A 5931-nucleotide genomic window follows, 5' to 3' on the forward strand; every position below is an offset into this window, starting at 1 on the left:
CTTTCCCACACATAGCTTCTAATCTTTTTTTATTTCAAGGAAGTTTTCTTGAGTAATAGTTTTAAGTATTCCGCACCCTTATTTTGGCTTTCTTCTTCAGGGATATGTTGGATCTTCTTTTTCTGTTTCAATATTTGTCATTTCTGTTTCTCTTAACACATTATCTGTTTTCTTTATTCATTATTTTCCTTCTGTTTTAGTCTTAATTTATGAAGTGATGTTTTTCCTTTTATTTCTAATTCTTTCCTGGAGTTCTGCCATCACATTTCAGATTTTTCTAATTCTTAAGTTACTCTTTCATGTTTTATATCAATTTCTTAATGTATTTTTTACCACTGAGATAATAGGTTACAGTTTGATACTTTTTGGTGTAGGTTTGTCTTTCTGCTATGCTTTCATTGATGTAGCAACAGTATTCTGCTCCTTAGTCTCTCTTTTTTCTTATAATAAATTCGAGTAAGATTTGACCTCAATATTTCTCGATTGTTTGTTTTTATGTGAACTTAGTTTTCCTGAACCTTATGAACGAGGTATGGTTCAAGATGTTTTTTACTACTGCACAAATCTCTCTTCTATTGTTTTTACACAGTGTTAAAAATATGGTGGGTTGCTTACTCAGATTTTCTAGCTCTGTTTCCCTCACCCCATTTTTCCCTGGATCAGCTCTTTACTTCATCTCTATTGTTCCTGTCCTGAACAATTGTTATTCCACTCCAGGCCTTTATCATGTCTAGTGATAGTCTCTAACAAATGTTAGGGTTGATATTAGGGATCACTATGGAATTTATCAGTAGTATTTTTAGCAATTATTGATCAAATTATGTGATCTTTGCCTTTTAAATTATTCTTCACTTATGTTGATAAATTTCCTAATTTAAAATTTTGTATACTCAGAATTTTTGCATCTATATTCTTAAGTGAAACTGGTCTATAGTTATTTGGTTTCATGATTAAGATCATGCTTGCTTACGAAGTGGATTGGAGGGGCTTTCGATCTTTTTTAATAATCTGGAATAGTTTGAGTAACAGAAACCTTCATTGTTTAAAAATTTGGTTAGAACTCAACATTTCTTCCTCCTGGGCCCACACTAGACCACATTTCTCAGCCTCTCTTGTTGTTAGGGTACCATGTGACTAAGTTCTGGCTAATGGAATGGGGCAAAAGCAGACCCCTTCCAGTCCTGGGCCAGAAAAACCTCCATTTTCCACCCTCCTTGTACCATCTTCTTTTGCAATGACCTCAGAAGCTATCTACTGAAGATGGTGGAGACAGGATGGAAGAAACATGGATTCCTGAATTACCATTGGGAAACAGCCAACAACAAATGAGGAACGCCTGTTTTGGTCTCTGTGTGAGTAAAAGATAAACTTCTGTTGTGTTAAGCCCCTAAGATTTAAGGAGGGAAGTTATAGCAGTTAGTAATGCCTACTGATACCATAATCAACTGTAAAATCATCTAGACCTGATGCGTTTGTAAGTCATAGTTTTTTGTTTTTTTTGTTCTTTAATTAATTTATTTATTTATTTTTGGCTGCATTGGGTCTTTGTTGCTGTGCGCAAGCTTTCTCTAGTTGTGGCGAGCAGGGGCTACTCTTCATTGCAGTGCGTGTGCTTCTCCTTGCGGTGGCTTCTCTTATTGTGGAGCACGGGCTCTAGAGTGCAGGCTCAGTAGCTGTGACGCACGGGCCTCGTTGCTCCGCGGCATGGGGGATCTTCCCGGACCAGGCCTCGAACCCGTGTCCCTTGCATCAGCAGGTGGACTCTCAACCACTGAGCCACCAGGGAAGCCCAATGACTGTTTTATGTTCTTTGTGAGGAAGAAGTTTTTCTTCTAGAGATGGGTATTGGATTTGATCTATTGACACAATATAACTAAATCTCCTAATACTGAACCATCAAGTGAAGCCACTCTGGCTTTGTTAATTTGTGGATAACCTTTATTTTTTACTTCTATTCTTAGAGAATTCTTTATGACTTGCACTTAAAACCTCCACCAGGCTGTGGATTTCCTTCTTAAATTTTTGCCTAGTAAGGAGTAAATTCTGAGTCTACCCATCAGCCCTGTCCCTTTTCTTTTTCTTTTCTTTCTTTTTTTTTTCCAGCCATGCTGGCATGCGGAATCATAGTCCCCAGACCAGAGATCAAACCCGCGTCCCTTGCAGTGGAAGCGTAAGTCTTAACCACTGGACTGCCAGGGAAGTTCCCCTGTCCCTTTTCTTTTCTTTCTTTTTTTTTTTTTAACATCTTTATTGGAGTATAATTGCTTTACAATGGTGTGTTAGTTTCTGCTTTATAACAAAGTGAATCAGTTATACATATACATATATCCCCATATCTCCTCCTTCTTGCGTCTCCCTCCCACCCTCCCTATTCCACCCCTCTAGGTGGATACAAAGCACCGAGCTGATCTCCCTATGCTATGTGACTGCTTCCCACTAGCCATCTATTTTACATTCAGTAGTTTATCTATGTCCATGCCACTCTCTCACTTCGTCCCAGCTTACCCTTCCCCCTCCCCCCCATGTCCTCAAGTCCATTCTCTACATCTGCGTCTTTATTCCTGTCCTGCCCCTAGGTTCTTCAGAACATTTTTTTTTTTAGACTCCATATATATGTGTTAGCATACGGTATTTGTTTTTCTCTTTCTGACTTACTTCACTCTGTACGATAGTCTCTATGTCCATCCACCTCACTACAAATAACTCAATTTCGTTTCTTTTTATGGCTGAGTAATATTCCATTGTATACATGTGCCACATCTTCTTTATCCATTCATCTGCTGATGGACACTTAGGTCACCTTTTCTTTGATAAAGGAGGCAAGAATATACAATGGAGAAAAGACAGCCTCTTCAATAAGTGGTGCTGGGAAAACTGGACAGCTACATGTAAAGGAATGATATTAGAACACTCCCTAACACCATACACAAAAATAAACTCAAAATGGATTCGAGACCTAAATGTAAGACCGGACACTATAAAACTCTTAGAGGAAAACATAGGCAGAACAGCCTATGACATAAATCACAGCAAGATCCTTTTTGACCCACCTCCTAGAGAAACGGAAATAAAAACAAAAATAAACAAATGGGACCTAACGAAACTTAAAAGCTTTTACACAGCAAATGTCCCTTTTCGTTTGATAAGTTAAAAAGTACAGAAAAGTGACCCCACAATACAATCTTGAAAAAGAAGAACGAAATTGGAGGACTCACACTTCTTGATTTCAAAACTTACTACAGGGCTTCCCTGGTGGCGCAGTGGTTGAGAGTCCGCCTGCCGATGCAGGGGACACAGGTTCGTGCCCTGGTCTGGGAAGACCCCACGTGCCGCGGAGCGGCTGGGCCCGTGAGCCATGGCTGCTGGGCCTGCGCATCCGGAGCCTGTGCTCCGCAACGGGAGAGGCCACAGCAGTGAGAGGCCCGCGTACCGCAAAAAAAAAAAACTTACTACAAAGCTATAGTAATCACAACACTGTAGTACTAGAAGGACAGATATACAGACAAATGCAATAAAGTAAAGAACCTAGAAAAAAACCCTCTCATATATGGTCAATAGATTTTCCACAAGGATGCAAGACCATTCAGTAAGGAAAGGACAATCTTTCAACAATTTATTTTTAGAAAACTGGATATCCACATGCAAAAGAATATCCCTCGCACCATACACAAAAAATAAACTCAAAATGGTTTAAACACCTAAATATAAGACATGACACCATAAAACTTCTAGAAGAGAACATAGGCAAAACATTCTCAGATATAAATCTTAGCAATATTTTCTTAGATCAGTCTCCCAAGGCAAAAGAAATAAAAGCAAAAATAAATAAATGGAACCTAATCAAACTTAAAAGCTTTTGCACAGCAAAGGAAGCCAGCAACAAAATGAAAAGAAAACCTACAAGAGAAAATATCTGCAAACGATGCGACCAACAAGGGGTTAATATCCAAAATATATGAACAGCTCATACAACTCAATATCAAGAAAACCCACAAGCAACCTAATCAAAAAGTGGGCAGAAGACCTAAATAGACATTTCGTCAAAGAAGACATACAGATGGACAACAGGCACATGAAAAGATACTCAACATTGCTAATTATTAGAGAAATGCAAACCCAAACCACGATGAGGTATCACCTACACTTGTCAGAATGGCTATCATCAAAAAGTCTACAAACAATAAATGGTAGAGAGGGTGTGGAGAAAAGGGAACCCTCTTACATTGTTGGTGAGAATTTAAATAGGTACAGCCACTATGGAGAACAGTATGGAGGTTCCTTAAAAAACTAAAAATAGAGCTATCATATTATCCAGCAATCCCACTCTTGGACATATATCCAGAAAAGACGAAAACTCTAATTTGAAAAGATACACGTACCCCAGTGTTCATAGCAGCACTATTTACAATAGCCGAGACATGGAAACAACCCAAGTGCCCATCAACAGATGACTGGTTTAAGAAGATGTGTTGTACATATATACAATGGAATATTACTCAGCCAAAAAAAAAAAAGAATGAAATATTGCCATTTGCAGCAACATGGATAGACCTAGAGAATATCATACTAAGTGAAGTAAGTCAGAGAGAGAAAGGCAAATATATCACTATATGTGGAATCTAAAAAATGATACAAATGAATCTATACACAAAACAGAAACAGGGACTTCCCTGGTGGCGCTGTGTTTGGGAGTCCTCCTGCCCTGGTCAGGGAAGATCCCACATGCCGCGGGGCAACTAAGCCTGCACCACAACTACTGAGCCTGTGCTCTAGAGCCCGCGAGCCACAACTACTGAAGCCCGTGCACCTAGAGCCCATGCTCTGCAACAAGAGAAGCCACCACGATGAGAAGCCTGCGCACCGCAACGAAGAGTAGCCCCCGCTAGCTGCAACTAGAGAAAGCCCGCATGCACAGCAAGAAAGACCGAACACAGCCAAAAATAAATAAGTTAATTTAAAAAAACAAAACAAAACAGAAACAGACTCTCAGACAGAAAACAAACTTATGGTTACCAAAGGGGAAAGGGGGAATGAGGGATAAATTAGGAGTATGGGATTAACAGATCCAAACTACTATACATAAAATAGATAAGCAACAAGGAACTACTGTATAACACAGGGAACTATATTCAATATCTTATAATAACCTATAATGAAAAATAATCTGAAAAAAAAAATATATATATATATAACTGAATCACTTTGATGTACACCTGAAACTAACACAACATTCTGGATCAACTATATTTCAACTAAAAAAAAAAAAACAACCAAAAAAATACAGACATAACATAACATACATTTTCATCTACCAATATCCCGAATGGACAACTATTCACATTTGAACATTTCCCTTTACAACTTTTAAAGAAAATAAATAAGCCATACAGATAAGATTGAATTCTATGCAGTCCCCAGCCCCATTTCCCTTGTCCCCTTACAGAGTCTCATGATTTTGACCTATCTCCATCCATTCCTCATTTTTACACTTTTACTTCTTATATAGATATTCATCTGCAATATATCATTTTTAAATCAATACAATGACACCAGAGCAGAAACAAGAAGAACTACAATCCTGCAGCCTGTGGAACAAAAACCACATTCACAGAAAGATAGACAAGATGAAAAGACAGAGGACTATGTACCAGATGAAGGAACAAGATAAAACCCCAGAAAAACAACTAAATGAAGTGGAGATAGGCAAGCTCCCAGAAAAAGAATTCAGAATAATGATAGTGAAGTTGATCCAGGACCTCAGAAAAAGAATGGAGGCAAAGATAGAGAAGATGCAAGAAATGTTTAACAAAGACCTAGAAGAATTAAAGAACAAACAGAGATGAACAATACAATAACTGAAATGAAAACTACACTAGAAGGAATCAATAGCAGAATAACTGAGGCAGAAGAACAGATAAGTGACCTGGAAGA

This window comes from Lipotes vexillifer, unplaced genomic scaffold (genome assembly GCF_000442215.2).
Source record: "Lipotes vexillifer unplaced genomic scaffold, Lipotes_vexillifer_v1.1 scaffold708, whole genome shotgun sequence".
In the NCBI taxonomy this organism is placed as follows: Eukaryota; Metazoa; Chordata; class Mammalia; order Artiodactyla; family Lipotidae; genus Lipotes; species Lipotes vexillifer.